This window comes from Emydura macquarii, unplaced genomic scaffold, assembly GCF_026122565.2.
Source record: "Emydura macquarii macquarii isolate MOO-44397 ecotype Brisbane River unplaced genomic scaffold, CSIRO-AGI_Emac_v2 contig_3530, whole genome shotgun sequence".
Classification (NCBI taxonomy): Eukaryota; Metazoa; Chordata; order Testudines; family Chelidae; genus Emydura; species Emydura macquarii.
This window is the reverse complement of record NW_027133667.1, coordinates 6219474-6236437: the sequence shown is the minus strand read 5'-3', so window position 1 is coordinate 6236437 and position 16964 is coordinate 6219474. Positions and strand designations below refer to the sequence as shown.

Genomic DNA, 16964 nt, shown 5'->3' with positions numbered 1-16964 from the left:
ACAAAAGTCCATCTGTGACAGGGTGTCTACCCCACACAGAATTGAAGGGGTTAAGATGGCTAGCATTCAATTTACTCCACAGGCTGCACCTGGAGGAGACAAGGAGCAGGAAATTGATGGGAAACAGGCTCAGCTGAAGAGGCCTATATAAGCCACGAAGCCGGCAACAGAAGAGGTTGCAGGGACGGAAGCCTGGGAGAAGTGAGGTGTATTAGGGGTTAGAGGGTAAGTCCACAAATACTTCCTGAAAGGAGGGAGTTGGGAGGCTGGCAAACCCAGAGAGGGGTGAAGCCAGGAAAAGGCCCAGGGAAAAAGCGGCAAATGAAGACAGTGCAGGCCTTGGCTGCTGATCAGAGAGCCCCTGAGATAGAACCCAGAGTAGGGGCTGGGCCTGGGTTTCCCTACTAGCCACTGGGTATGTGGCACAGGCTAGGCAGAGGACAGCAGGGTGTCTGGGATTGTTTGTCCTGGAAAGACTTTGTTACACCACCCCAGAAGGGGAACACACATGGTGACCTGGCCAGAGGACTGAGTCATAAAGAGGCTGTGGTTCCTGGAGTGAGAAGGATCCGGAGGCGAGAGGACGATGGGAGACAGATGGTCAGAGGAGGGCACAATGCCTGGCCAGAGCTAATCCCCAGAGCAATCAGGAGGTGGCACAACCAAGAGTACACCCTGTGACACCATTTTTTTATTAAGCGTTGAAGAGGGCTTTAAGTGCCTGGGTGGGTTCTTTTAGCAATTTGGTGAGTGGAGAGATTAATTTGTCTTTTAGTATGTACTTTCTGCCTCATGGTTATAAATATGAGGGGCAATATGCTACTGTTTGGTTTTTGTAATGATGTTCTGTAATGTATTTTTCTTATCAATGGCAAGGTCCCTAGAGCCCCAGATAGCTGTTCTTTGATGTGCATTTATCTAAACATTTTTGAAAAATATTCTTCCCCCATAATTCTACCCTGCCATCCACTACCACCTGCAACAAATACAAGTAATTAACATAATGGGAGCAGGAAGTTTTGTTTTTCAGAGATGAGACCCTAGCTGTGCACCAGTGGAATTCAGTGTATCCGTATGACACCACCAGATAAGCCAACTGGAACGTTCCTTTCAGCAATCAATGTCCTACAATCTCAGAATATATAACTTCCACATGAAGACTCCATGGACGCAGCTGGTCCACAGCCCACCTTGGACTTGTAGTGAACAAAACAAGAATCGTATAACCATTAGGGCTTGCCTGCACTTGGGCTTTTTTTGCCGAAATGGTCCACTTTGGTGCTACCATTGGGAGCCTAGCATAGAGAGCCTCTTGACTTGTGCTGTTTTTGCCACCACATCAGTTAAACCTTCTTGTTAGATAAATCCTTAGCAGAATGGCTTCTGACAGCATGTGTGAACTCCAAAGGATAGCCAGCAGTCCCAGCATACAACTGAGTGACATGCTTAAAAAATGTGCTAGTGAGGTGACACTGCAGTGTCCTACTGCAATTAAAGCCCAAGGCCCAAGCAAAACTGGAAGTAAACTGGAATTAAAGCCCAACCTCTAAGCAAACCTGTTATTGATTGCAGTGAGGCCAGGATTTCACTCCTGGACTTTTATCTTAAAAATACCTGGAGCCACCACCATTTCAGTAAAAAGAGATCTCCCTTAGTTGGGGTGGTGATAGTAGTAGCAACAGATCCTCAGAGCCTCTTTGAACTGGCCCCTACAGGGCAATATCAGCACCTCCCAAGCCCCTGACATATTACCTCACCCATACACCACTAAAATGGGTGAACTATAGCACCTCCGCAGTAGCTTCAGAAACACTATGTCTTAGGAGTGGAAATGAAAAACATATTTTCCTACTGGACCCACAGGAACAATATAGATGGGCAAATTGTAAAGATCTCAGTTGGAAATTAGCCAGAACACGGAGGGCAATAGCCTTATAAAAGAGTGCTGATTTTAACGTCTGCAGACGATCCTGGCCTCTATCCAGAGCACAGCAACTCCAACAGCACAGTTCCCCCTAACACTATGTAAACTCATTAAATCAGTATTGACTCAAAAGGAAGAATGCCACCTATGACATCACAAACATCACTGCCAGCAGCCTGTGGATTTTACTTGGCTGAAAATCCTGTCTGCTAGTGATTATGATGTTAAAAATGAGGTTCCATATTGCTTTGACTGCCTATAATTCCCAGTAGGCAGTAGGATCCAATTTGTCCATTGAGTACGTCCTTTCAGTGCAGTTGAGCATTAATTATTTCATCTGGAAAAGTGCCTTGGAACTAAATATTGCTTCCCCTCCAGGTAGAAACAAGTACCTGTGCACAGACACTGTACACTACTTTAAATGCCGATATGGAGTCATTGTACTTCCATTTACAATGAAACTTTGAATAGCCAGCTCATGCAAACAAAAATTAATTTCAGGTGGAACTACTGCTATTAAATTACATATCAACTCTGTCATTTGAAACAGAGCAAAGTGTCCAAGAACTATAGCTAAATGGCAAAAACAAATGTGGTTTGCTATTATCGAAATTAATATGTGAGTATAACAGTGTTCACACACAACTCTCACTAACGTTGTCGATTTATTGTTTCATTCACTGCTGTGATTGGAATAAATGCAGTGGTCTTAAGAAAAAAATGTCAGTGCTTTGCATTCAATATTTAACCCATTATTTCTCTATAATGGCTAATGTCATTATAATTTCCAGGTTTTGCAGTAATGGAAATGTACCTTTTGAAAAAATAGACTGCGTTGCCCTTTTGGGGCAATTTTAGGCAAGCTAACTGCAACATATCTAAATGGATTCACTGAAAAGATAAGCTATGACATTTGCTAAAGTAGCCAGAATATCCTCAGGCTAGTGTTGTCCTTTGCTATATTACAGTATGTTGTAAAGTCATGATGAGCTATAAACAAATATTATTATAAAAGTTATACAGCAAGAATATTCATTTATCAAGGCAGTCTATATCAGATCCTAGAAAGATCCTGACAAAAAACTAGTTACAGCCACTTAGGAACACAAACAAATTAACAATCGAGAAGACAAGCTCAGATCAATACATGTCAGATTAGTAGGGTGTCCTGAAAACAAAGATAGGAAGGCAGAGATGCATTTTCTAATGGATTACAAGAGTGAGAGTGATTAGGGAACAGATCATTCTGAACTCCCTTTGTAATGTGGTGTTATACCTTGTCTTCTTGAGAAGGTCAGCCAGGCAACACCTCTAGAGCGAAGTGAATATTGCCAATTTATTTATTCAGCTATATAAACCAATTTGAATCTCCATCTGTATTTGAATATTTAAATGCACACATGTCAGCTGTGTTTGCACCCTTCAGCATTTGCTTAACTGTGTGACATTCACCAAGTTACTAGTGCTCATGATTTTATCATTCTCAGTCTGGAGGCTCAAAGAAGAGGGGAGGAAGATCAAGAGAAAACACTTCCTTTGTCCCTTAAGAGGCCTTTTCACTGCCTCCTCTTTTCATCCTAGCTCTAATAAGTGCCTGGATCACCATTTTCCTGTCCATCTTAGTGAGGGGTGTGCACACCCCATCATAAGCTTTTAATATTCTGTGGCTGTTTGACAGAGGTGTGTGGCAGAATTCAAAAAAACTCAAAGAAGAGTACAGCAAAAGTCTCCCTCCTCAGCAAAGCTAACAAATGCAGAATTTGCGGGCACAAAGCCATTTTGGAGCTTTACCCATTGTCAACGTCTAGGCTAACAGCAACACAAACTTTCCCTGCTGCAAGGTGGAAATGGCAACAGTACAAGAACACACACACATAATGAATCTTCTTTTCAATAGTCAAAGTTTCCATGAAATAAAGAGCCTGATTCTCCAGTATCTTTAACATTTTGTCACCAATTACGGTTGGGAAAAGTGGGGCTTTACACTCACTTTTCCCTGATATAAATGACCGAAATATAAGACAGTAGAGAATTAGGCTCAGACTTCCTTTCTTATACTGAAGCACAATAACAATGTTTTTTATAATACATAAATCCACTCCTGTTGTTAAAAGAAAGTATTCACATGTAAGGAGGTGCGGGGGTGGGGTTCTTAAAACACTTAGGGCTAGCAATGCACTTAAATTCTTATGCTTAAACACCTGCTTAAGTGCTTTACTAAATTAGGGCCAGGCTGATCAGCATGTTGCAGGATCACCTGTTTCGATGTTTCTGATAGGAATTTCAAGCAATAATGTATAACAGCCTGCCTGAAAGAATCAAAGGTCCTCCACAGCAAAAAGAAAAGCTTACAGCAGTTACTACCATCTATAGGTCGAATGCAGTGCAAAGCACCTCTGACTTGATCCTTGTATCTTTTTCACCCTCCTGCCTTGACAATGCTTGTCCAAATATCAGTTAAGACTTAGAGGGGATCATGATACTTACAGGTTTGGCAGTGGAAACAGGCTTTGGCGTATTTCCTTGCTCTGTACAGCCTGCAAGTCCTCAAAGTTTCACAGCAAAATCACAAGATTTCTGTGCACATTTTTCAGGCTTTTGTACTGAGCTTTAATCTCTGTCATGGAGAGAACAAGGTGAAAAGAGAGTATATTGGAGCAGAAAAGGCAGAAGAGGCTGATTGGCATTTTTGGACAGAGGGGAAGAGTGTTTGGTGGAGGGGGAGGGAGAAAGAACAGAAGAATAAAAAAAATTAAAAACAAGATTTCCTCAAATATTTCACTTGTCTGTCTTGTCTAAGTACATTTTAATTCTTTGGGATGGGGATGGTCTCCACCTATATGTTTGGAAAGCACCTAGCACATTGCAGGTGCTTCCATAATGTAGATAAACTGCTCACAAAATAGTTATAGTAAAAAGAGAATTATTAAGGGTGCAAAGTCACGCTCTCAAAAGCTAAGAAATACCAGAATTAAGATTGCCCTTTAGCAACCTTAGTTCTACCCCTTGGTTGTATGCATTATGTTAGTATGGAAGCATGTAAGGTTTAAAGACTTTTTTTTTTTCCCACAGGACCTCTGCCTTTTAAAAAATCCTCATGGCTATCTCTGAAGACTAATCCTAATTGTTCTCTTTAGGAATCCAGTCCACTGACTCGTAAATCATTCAAAATTAGTTTATTTTGTATAGTGCTTCATATCACCAGTCTGAACTGGCCTGTACCACACTAGCTCAGCTCTTCTCTGTCTAGAATTTTTTGTTTAAATTGCCCAGATTTTTAAAGGCTCCCAACTGATTTAAGAGCCTAAATCTCACTTTCAAAAAGGAATTAGGCACTTTAGGGGCTTAAATCTCATTTGCTGTCAATGGGAATTAGGATCTCTAGTGCCTAAATCAGCTAGGCATGGCAATGCTGAGCACAGCAACATCTAAATACCCTTAAAAATCTGGGCCACAGGAACATGGAATATAAACCCCCTAGAACTACAAAACAGGATCCCAAAAATTCATTTATATGATTTTAATAATACAGAACTCAGACTTCATATAATTCAGAAATGACACCGCCTCAACACTGCTATATTCCATTATCTTATGCGTCTGACACCCACTCTTTTAGGTCCTGATTCTGCAAGCACTTAAGCAAGTAAGGGGACAACAGCTTTCCTCAGTACCTCCTCCCATTGTTCCTTTAAAATATAATCTGCAGTACGCTGTGGAAATCCCTGGAAGTACAGAAGAACTATGTGTAACTATGTAGCATAATAGCTCATCTCTCTCTTTTACTTAGAGCTATATGTCTATCCCTGTTTAACCAATTATTGAAGCCCATGCTTAAATCCTTTTGACTTCAGCTTGGCACGTGCTCCAGCTTTAATGTTTTGCTGAACAGGAATATGCTTAGGGTTTTTTGTTTGTTTGCTTGTTTTGGGTTTTTTTTTTAAAAAGTCATGAGTAATAATAAATTGTTACCTGCAGGGTTCTATGCTTCCAGGGATCTCCAGCGCATTCTGTAGGTTACACTGGGAGAGGATGCTGGGAAGAATAAGAGTAAGTGGACTAGATTCGGCAACCCTTACTCATGATGAGTAAGTGAATTGGACTACACAAGGTGCAAGTTGCTACTCAACATCCTGAGGGAGAGTGGCAGAATCTGACCCGTAGTTGCTTTCTCTAGGCACCTTGCTAGCTATGCTCCTTCGTGCTTTTGGTAAAATACTTTTTCTACCCTTGATCATCCACAGAAATTCATCTTCAGATGTAACCTGATTTTTTCTGATTGTACCTTATGTGCAGGTACCTTAAAAAGGATAGTGTAAAGTATCTTGTCCCTAAAGCATCACTAGTGAACTGAGCAAAGACCTAAGACTGTGTTACGAATTAGACTAATTTTTTTTCCCCTGCAGTTTTTCAGGCTCTAAGGAATGTTTCCATTTGCTAAAAGAACAAACTAGCAGAATTGCTGAGGGTTAAATTTACATTGTTCTTTGTGTTAAATTAGATCCACAGCAAGGAACGAATGGTTACTAAGACAACAGGAACATGCTTTCTATACCTGCTATTCAAGTCTATGTCCTCATTAACGATAATATTGTTTATTAATATTCACTCTAAAATGGGTGTTGAAGGCACCTCCTCTCCTTGGTATAAAAGATAAGACGTGGTTTCATTTAGAAGGAGCTACAGTAACATGCTGCATGTCAAGCGACTCCTTATCAATCAGAAACTCCATCTGTCATCTCCACAGAACAACTTTTGCTTTAATGTAATAACTTAAAAAAATTGTCAGCAACATTCTGGATGGAAATCTGGGAGAATACTGAAAAAAGCAGAACCAGTAGTGATAGGGTCAAATTCTCTGCTGGCTTAACTTCACATCAATTGCTTGGTGTGACCCCTCGGTGCCAACTGGCAGAAGGCACAGGGGATGCATAGGATTTTACAGGGATCCCCTGGATCAGATATATATATAATAGTTCACTCCAGGGTGGCATGTGAGGACTCTACTGAGAGCCAGTAGCCCACTGGGCATCATAATCATTGCAAAATGTATGTACAGATAATACTTAAGGAGTATCTGTACTGAAAATTGTGTTCTTAAGGTCTTGGAGTTAAGGCAATTAATGAGGAGGTGACATACTTCCTGCCTGCAAGGAACATTTCTGAGGTAACAGACATCTTTCTCCCTGGCTGGTCATTTGTATACTGAATGCCTCACAATGTAGGCCTATTGGCATACTGAGCAGGGTGGAATGAAAGACAATAAAATCGACAAGAGGGGAAATGTACAGGTTGAAAGAAACAGCAAGGGGGTTTCCAGTTAACAAATAAAGACAAAGGACTGGTCTGCTGTATCTTGGAGTGCAAGGAAACGTAGAATCCTTCACATAGGAGGCAACTGAGAATGCTTGAATCATGAACGTAGAGTCACAGCCAATCTGAGTCTAAAGCACAGCAAGGATTTCGGTAAGCATTACTTTACGAGAGATGAGTATATTGTTAATTAAGTCAATGCTCTAGTGTGGTTGTTATGATTTTATATGTAACCATGTGTTTCCAGTACTTCTACTTGCATCTCTAGGCTTTGTTAAATAAACTTAAATATACTTGATTTCATTTTAAACACAAGTGCTGTGTGTTAAGTGGAACAGCCATCTGAGATGGGTAAGCCCCCGTGTACTGTTTCGCTGGAAACAGTGAATCTGTGAATACCATGAGTTTCCAGTGGACCTGGGCTTGGACACTCCAGGGAGATGCTTGGCGGACTCAAGGGTTGTGCCTATTGCTAACCTGCAGAGTGACAATGGGGCCTGCATAGGCTGAGAGGGGAGTGCTGGTGTTGTCTCTGGCCGATGGAACTAGCAAGATGATGCATGGACAAGACTCCCTCACAGTAAGGACAAGTGGTATTGAGGTGCCTCAACCTGGCATCTCCCAGGAAGCATCACACCGGGGTTGGCCACTCACACATCTCCAGAATACTTGACCTTCCGTCTTTTCAGAAATGGTGTGACCCCACACACACCAGTGTGACCCATGCACACCATGTGAGGTTATGTTGCATAGAAGATGCCATTCTGAAGAGCACGTTGTCCTCTTCCTTTCAGTGTGACCTTGCATGTACAGTGCATGCAACATCATGTCGGCGGGGGTGGAGTGGATCACTCTTCAAAATGGCACCCCCATCCATGATATCAGACAAAACCACATCTGGCTTTGTCTCAGTACTGGACAGGGGAAAAAGCTTAGGAAAAATAGGACTGTCAGTCTTAAAACAGGACAAATGGCCTGCCTAGGCACACCTGTCACCAACAGAAATTTTGGCCCATGATACCTAGCTTATTTACTCTAAACCAGTAGCTAGGAACAAAGGAATTTCCAAATTGGAGCAGACCCCTGGTCCGTCTAGTCCAGTATCCTGTCTCCAACAATAGCCAGCACCAGATGCTTCAGAAGAAGGTGCAAGAAACATATAGTAGGCAGATATGAGGTAATTTGTCCCATTCATTAGGTCTCAGCCTGATCTTTTTTGACTCACAGGTTGTGGCTCCCTGGTTCCATGCTAACAAAGGTTTCCTCCACTGCCATGAAGGTGGAGCTATACTATATGGAATGGTTTGCAGTAAAGGCATCTTGCTGAGATACTATAGTGATGAGGATGGGATTAACCGATAATTATAAAATCACACAGCTATTTTATTTATGCCTGGGATCTTGAAAACAGAGCCTAAGGGAATTAAGCTCCCATATTCAAAAGAAATTCAATATGAGGTGGATGTCTAATCCCCTTAGTCTCTTTTTTTGAAGATCCCAGCCCAAATCCTTGAAAGTAAAGGAACTAAGACTCCAGCCACCGAGGAGGAAGAGCAAAGTGATGGAGTCTTTCTCACAGAAGGGGATGCAGTCCTTGCTCTAAGAGGTGGCAGAAAACAGGCAGGGGTTTGGGCTGGCATAGAGAAACCCCTCTCACTTTAGGGATTAGCCACTGTTATAGCTAGTAATTCTAAATTTAGGTAGGCTGGGTTACCTGATTACTTGGAGGAAATTTAGAAGGAATCAGCAAGTTTATGCTTCTCAGTGGTGAATACTGGGACTCTGACCATACTCCACTATGTACTATAGCCTTCAAGGAAAGTTACCACCAGGTAACTGTAATCAAGAAAGCTGGGGTTCTCAACATTGTGTGACAGGTACAGGTTTCTGTCTTTGCAAGAAGGAACTCATGGCCAAGGAGACTTATAACCAAGCTCAGAAAAAACATTGATAATTTTCCTACATTAGTGGTGAATTAAGTATCTTAGGGCCACAGTCCTGCAAAGACATATGCATATGCTTATCTTTATGCACAGCAGGTAGTCCTGTTGGAGTCATCAGGATACCTCACAGTGTAATATAATTAAGTCTTTACAGGATCAGGGCATAATTAGTGAACTTAGTCAATCAGTTGATTTAAAGCTAGAGAGCATTTTCTACAAAGTCTTTTTGTGCTACTCTTAATGCAGCAGGAACAGGTGCTAAAAATGCTAACCCTGAAGTTGCACTCCTTATTTAATAAAAAACTCTCTTTCTAAATGGAAAAAATAAAATGATTTTATTAGACAATTAAAACCAGAGTACGCAACTTTTTGATAAAAAGAGGAGGGTTAATTAAAGGCTGGACACAATCGAACAGCATTTGAAAAGTTGATTTTTGTAATATGTAATCAAAATAATGTTATTATTTCACTAAGTTCAATGAAGTAGCATTGGACAGTCTGAGCAGTGTCTTCTTGACTGATAAGAAATACAATGAAAATCTGAATGATTTTTGGAAGAAAAATGTCTGGATATTTTAACATGCTCAGGTTTTTAATAAACTCTGCCTTACTCTTGAAAAAGTTAGGTTAAAAGAAGTTGATGTACTTTTAATATTTGGAATTTTTTTTTAACTTCTTGCTAAGGAAAATAGCACCATCTAGTGATCATCACCCAGAAATCCCAACATGTTTTATTTTTTGAGATATATAAAGATATTAATTAAATAAAGAGCACCTTGAGCAAGGGCTAGTTGCTCCTGACAAATCTTGAATACATAGTGTCATGAAACAGGCCATTCCTTAACACCTGATTAACCACTAATCAACATTTCTATGAGACTCAACAGTATACCAGTAACAGTAAAAAAGACATATTTAAGATCTGTAGGCTCTCCCAACTGAGCCTTCCTGTTCTTTTGCAGCTAGAGAAAACAAAGTGCCCCCTTCCTGCATCAATGGGTGGGTGAAATTGATGGGGCAGGCACTGAAAGTGGGGGACAGTCCAAGCAGCAAGGGAGGGAGACACTTGCCAAGGGTCAATAGATAGCTCCACCCGATGGGAGTCGCTAGCACCTTTTGGCCAGCTGGGGGGGGAGTGGTGCTGATTGGCCAGCATACCCCAGGATTTAGCCCAGTGCCAGGGCCTCATGTAGCCTCTTTCTGCTCCGTTCCTGAACTCGGAATGGAAACCCGACCTGACAGATGCTGCAGGTCTAGCCGGTTGCCTGTTTAAAACTCAGAGCTGAGTTTTGAGGAGATCCACCTTGCATTATGGGTAGGATGACCAGATGTCCCAATTAGACAGGGACAGTCCTGATATTTGGGGCTTTTTCTTATATAGGTGCCTATTACTCCCCACCCCCTGTCCTGATTTTTCACACTTTATATCTAGTCACTCTAATTATGGATTATATGGTAAGGAGCCCTGTAAGCCCTGCACTGGAACCAATTAAATGCCTGCTATAGGAGAATATGGGTGATGGGTGGGTAGTGCCCCTCCCCTGTGCTAAAGTTTAATAAAAGTTGTCGCCTGCCACTTAATTCCATGCATGTGTCTGTCCTCATTTTGCCGCTGTGTCCACATCAGTGAGCCTTGAAACATGCCCTGAAGGACAGTATATTATAAGCCTAGTGTACTACGGAGAATAGTGAGTTCCCAAGTTCAACTCCAAATAAAATCTCATTCTTTAAGCTTTTTTTTTTCTTCAGTGATAGATACTCAATGTTTCAGAAGAGATTTCAATAAAAAAAAAAATTCAGGTGTGGCAGTGATGTCACATTAATCTGATGCCATAAACATTCTTCAACACCTGCAGGCTGTTGTAGCATTTAAATCACAGGTCATTAGTCAGGTGTTTCGCCAGCTGCCTTCTAATATTCTTTTAATTACAACCCTGAGAGCCTACTCTTTATAGCTACTCTGAATTCATTAACTTTTCCTTCCCAACTGTTCCTCAGTCAATCCACTTTAATTCTTTCCCTTCTTTCTCTCTGATGAAAAACAATTTATTTCTGGTTAATTTGAATATGTGGGCCAGTGAATTTAGCTACAAATCAAACTTCTTGTTTCTCTAATTCATTTGATTTTCATTTTGTAGATGTGAAAGTTTTGTAGCAGATTGATTCTGCCCTGAAAAGTGACTTGGTAAAAATTGGCACGGTGGGGTTCTGTATTGTGTGTCCAATTCTCCCTGCCTTACACCTAGTTCAGTCATTTACTCCTGAGTGCAATAGAGGTGTATGGGTCTATCCAATCAGAATGGGAACATTTTATACCCACGTTGCAATTATTTTGGCCAAATTTAAATGACTATAGCCAAGCCTTTAAAAGTGACTGGTGTCTCGAGTTTTGGCTGTAGAGTGATGCTGCTGGTCCTTTCTATTGGTACCTCACAAGGGTCCTGGTGAAGAAACAGCAGAACTACAGGAATTATCTATGTCCCAATCACAACAGAGAACCAATCCTGATCAGTGCCTCTACCATAATAGAGGTAACAAATAAAGTATTACTAACTATTAATTAATGTTTGTTTGCCATTGCTGCCCATCAGATGAGCTCTGAGATCATCTCACACACAGCCAGAGATGCTAAGCCAGTTATGTTAAGATGCAAGCCTTTGTGATATAAGTATGGCAAACTAGAGGTGTTGTTCTAGCAGTTGCAAAAAACAAAAACAAAACCCAAAGCTTTGACTTCAGCCTAGCATGCTAAGCCTGTCTAGCTAACGAACTCTCAGACCCAAGACTTGACATCAACCCAGAAAACTAGGGATGTTAAGCCATGAACCTCTCAAATGCCCCATAAAAGCCCATCATCAACCTGCCAAATCTACAGCTTTTCAGACTTTATCATAAGGCTGGGGAATGGGGAAAAAAAAAACAACCCACCCACACGGCTGCCTTTCCATTTCACCTGCCTCCTGTCGCAGGGCTACTAATTAGAGCTGATGTAGGTGCTGAGAAATAGACTGGTCCCTTAGCATGCGTAGCAGTGGGAGATTGAGGACTCCTTCTCCCACTGTACTTCCTGAAAAGGCAGGACATGAGCGTTCCTGCTGTTCTCTAGCCCGGTATCCTCAGAATGGACTGGAGAACAGCTGCTTCCTTTCACCTCTGCAGCATTTTCTGATTGGGAAGTGAATATTCTCACTGCCTCAGCACTCCTTTCCCCGCTACCCCTGATCTGTAGGCCTGGGAGGAGATGCTGAAGAATATTCAGTACCGTTAGCCTCCTTCTCCTTACCACAGGTGGATAAATGTGCAGATTCAGCCAGGGCCTCACTGCTGGGCTTAGTGTGAATAGGTGGGAGGGAAGGTTCACAGATCTTCCAGTTCTGCTGAGGCCTCCAGTTGTGTGTGTGTACGGCACAGGGTTTGAAGCACTGCTTACCCCATAGCTCAGCAGACAAAGCTGGGCAGCCTATTGTTGTGATTTTTATGAGTCTCAAACTGTTTACTTTTTCTTTTCTTCAAGTCCCAGGTCTTGGAGGCATGTGAATCTCAGCTTCTATTTTGTTAAAAATAGGTTGCTAGCCCTCATAGTTGTAGAGCCACACTTGAAAATGTGACCCCAGTGCACCCTAAAGACTCAAGGCAAATAAAGAGTACCGTGAAGAACCAGCATCTTATGATTTTAGGAGGCCTGAGTCATGATTTTTGAATGCTTGGAAATTGGCAAAACCAAAAGCTGCTTCTTTCTTCAGCAAAGGAGAGGGATAACAAGGAGTTGGGCCCCTGAGAGCAGCAGGATGAGCAATTGGGTAGAGTTAGCTCAAAGTTAAAGGGGTCCCAGAGTTAACTGGTGGATATGGGGATCTGAGTGTGGAGGAAACCAGATCGGTTGTGCCTGAATTGATGACAGGGGGCTAGAATCACCTGTGTGTAGGGTCAGGAATGTATTGCTGGGTAGTTTCGCAGTGGGATCAGACTCAATAGTGAGTTATGGGGGCACAGACTCAATAGATTTGCTCTTTATGGGTAGGGCAGGATTAACTAGCAATAGAAGGCAAAATCAATTGTAGAGGAAGCTGGGAAATTGTTTGTTTTCCTCCTCTGAAAATGTACATAAATGATCTCCCCCTGCCATTTTTGTCTAAAGAGGTCATTGAAGTGTTCTTGCTTTTTAGTGAAAACCTCAATATCTTTGACAAAAATTGACCTACTATATGAAAATTTCTATTTTGTTGTAAAAGCCTTTTTTTTGACAAAGTTTTCCACCACTTTTTGATCCTTTGGACTGTGTTTTGTGGCAGGGCAGAATAAAACGGGTTTTGTTTTTTGGGACTAATAATAATTACACCTGCAGCTCCTCGCTGCCGGTACTCAGTCAGAGACCATTTTTGAAAACTTGGCTTTAAGGGACTTTCTCAACATCACACAACATCACATAGCAATCAGCAATAGATCTTCTGTCTCCTGGACCCTGCTCAAACCTGTTGGCACCTCAGCCTGGTGTGTTTTACCTAAAGTCTTTTTTTATTTACGTTTGTTGGTCATAACTAAGCTTAAGATTCTGTCATGGGTATTTTTAATCAAACTCAGGACAGGTCGCAGCCAATAAACAAAATCTCATGGAAGCAGTGACCTGTCCCTGAATTACTAAAAATACCCAGAGGGAGGGGAGAAAACAGAGCTGTCAGGGCTGTTCAAGCCCTGATGCTCCAGTGGGCTGGCCAGCCAATCAGCTGTTCTTTGGCCCTGGGGCTAGCCAGCTGATCAGCTGTTCTACGGCAGTCCCATCAATAAGTTGTTCAGCAGTAGAGTGACCAGACATCCTGATAAAATCGGGACTGTCCCAATATTTAACCCTTTATCCCATGTCCTGATCAACGTACAATTGAGATGCTTTTTGTCCCAATGTTTAGGTAAAATTTAAAACTTGGTAGTGAAATAGAAAATTAGTCGATTTGGGTTCTCTTATTTGTTAAACCCTTACCTGACTGCGCTCTATGTTATCTGCTGGGAATTTTGGCTTTTCAGGTAGTTTTCTGGTGTAACAAAATTTACAGTAGTTTACATTACAGTTCTGAACCACAGTGTGTACCGTAGCACAAACTACAGTGGGCGTGTAATATCATGTGTATGCATACAGAGACTGTGTTTTTCTTTTCAGCTGCTAGCTAAATATCATCAGCCAAAAACCCTGAAATGGCAATGGCAAGTGAGGAGGACTCAACTACCAAAAACGAAAAAAGACAGAGCAGATGCAGGAAAACACACTTGGGTTCAGAAATCCTACGAGTGTGATTCAAGAGCCTTTTGTAAACCATGCAGGAAGGAATTTAGCATTTCCCATGGCAATGAGTCCAATGTTAAGCATCATGCTGATTCAAAAAATCATGAACAAAACACCCAGATTCACAAAGGCAATACCCCAATCTCGAATTTTTTCAGCAGGCCAAATTAATCCTTCAATAACCAGGTTATCGTTGTTGAGCTAACTCAAGTGTATCATGAAGTAGTACATCAACACTCCTATCACTCGTGTGACTGTGAATTTAAACTGGCACCTATCTTGTGTACAGATTCAATTATTGTTGAAGCATGTCAGCTGTGGCCGGACTAAAGCAGAGGCATTGATCAAAAATGTGCTGTTGCTGCTCTCAACAGAATTTGTAAAAGACCTCAGCAAGCCAGACAGTCCCTATTTCTCAGTTGCCACAGACATATCTAACAAGGGCAACGTGAAAACTTACCCCTGATCACTGAGATACTGGACACCCAAACATGGGGTCCAAGATAAACTGTTAGACTTCTATGAGCAAAGCAAAGAGACTGCAGAGGCAATAAGCAACACATTACTTGAAAAACTTGCAATACACAAACTAGACCCGAACAAAGTGTCTTCCTACTGGGCTGATAATGCAAACATGAATTATGGAAAGCGACAATCAGTGTACCAGAATTTGAAAAACCAAAATGAAAATATCTTGCCTTCAAACTGCCCAACCCCCATTGTGCACAATGCTATGAAACATGCTAGCAATAGCCTGCAAGTTGACATTGAGACTCTGGCAATTAAGACATTCAATCATTTCAGCAGTTCTTCTAAGAGAGAAGCAGCACTGAAGGGTATGTTTGACTTTGTGGATATGGAGTAAGCTACTTTACTGCACCATGTTCCAACACACTAAACCCTGGTCTACACTTACCTGTAGCTTGCGTAACTCCCGTCAACTGCTCTGCTTCCCTTCTGTGCTCCATTTTCACTGCACTGCACCGACTGGAACCGTATTCCCGTCGACGCAGGCCTACGCCACTTGAGGGGGTGGATTACCAGCATCGACTTCTGGATCGACTGAGCGGATCTTCACTGACCACTCAATCGATCCAGATAGGTCGATTTGACGGCGGCAACTTTGCCGCCGTCAGTATAGACATACCCTAACTGAGTCTTGTCCCAGCTGTAAATAGGTTTGTAAATATGTGGCAGGCTGTTAAGAACTACTTTGTTTCTCTGGGCAACGAATGTCCAAAATCTCTATGGATGCTGTTCTCCAACATGGAAAATGGTGAAGAAGGTGAGGGGCTTTGCAAAGTTGAGGTTCATCTGTTTTTTCTCCAGAATGTCCTGAAAGTCTTCAACAATACTGTCTGTTTGGAAAACGAGAATATGACAGCATGTGAAATGTATGTCATAATGAATATTCTGAGAATTAAACTTCAGCAATGGAAGAATGACAAATTCTTCGGCTCCAAAGTTGAAAATGCATTAACTGAGATGCTGCCTGTCACTGCTGAATGTCTCCGGAAAGATTTTATGAAATTTTATAATGTGTCGGTCCAATATCTGGAGAAATAGTTTGATTTTTCGACAAATGGCTATGTTTGAATATCCAGTGCTTGAACATCAAAGTTATAGGGAATTTGAATACAGGGATCTGTCTGCAGTCATGACAGCTGTAAACCTACAGAAACAGTGGATCTTGATCAGCTGTATGATTGATGAGTACTGTATCATCAAAGACATCAGCTCCAAGTTGGAGCCTGGCAAATACTCAGTTGAGGAACTCTGATCTCAAGTGCTGAGAAACAAGGACAGTAGCATTAAATTCTTAAACATGACAAAGCTGGAGTCAAATGTGCTCAGTATACCTGTCAGCAATGCATACACAGAGTGTGTATTTTCAATCATGAAAGGTGCATGGACTGATATCCGGAATCAAAGCAGCAAAGACTTGGTGCATTGTGAAACCCTTCTCAAAACGAATTTCCAGAGGAGCTGCAAGGACTTCTACAGCTTTATGATTGCCCAGAAACAAGTCATGACTATGGCAAAGTCATCAAAGAAGTACAAGACTGATTGCTGGCATGTCTGACAGATATGCAAATTGTGAAGTTGATTTATTGACAATTTAAAAACCCACATCCTTTACCCAAGTTGTTTGTTCAGTGTACAAACAAATCAATATGTTTAAATGTGGATTATAACTACTCAACATTAATTACCATTTTAGCAGAGGTTTAACGTGAAATTATGCCTTGGTGAGTTATCAAATGAAAACAAGATAATTAGGATAATAAGATCAAAGTAGCTTTTAATTAATACAATGGGTTAATTATCAATTTACATATACAGTATATTGTGTTAGCGATGTTGTATTGTAATTGTTGAGGTTATGCATATACCATTAATATTAATACCAATGGTTTTTCACATGTTTATGTATGATATGGTATATCACCCCTCCCCCACTCTCATGTGTCCCGATATTTCACTCTTGCGATCTGGTCACCATTTTCAG

The 16964-nt window shown here is 41.4% G+C and overlaps 1 long non-coding RNA gene across 1 annotated transcript; it reads left to right on the top strand.

Annotated features, from left to right (window-relative positions):
• Positions 1–229: 229 nt before the first annotated feature.
• On the top strand, positions 230–1754 carry LOC137145463 (uncharacterized). Its single transcript, XR_010917663.1, has 2 exons — positions 230–746; positions 1031–1754. It is a non-coding gene; the product is annotated as an uncharacterized lncRNA (long non-coding RNA).
• The last annotated feature ends 15210 nt before the right edge of the window (positions 1755–16964 follow it).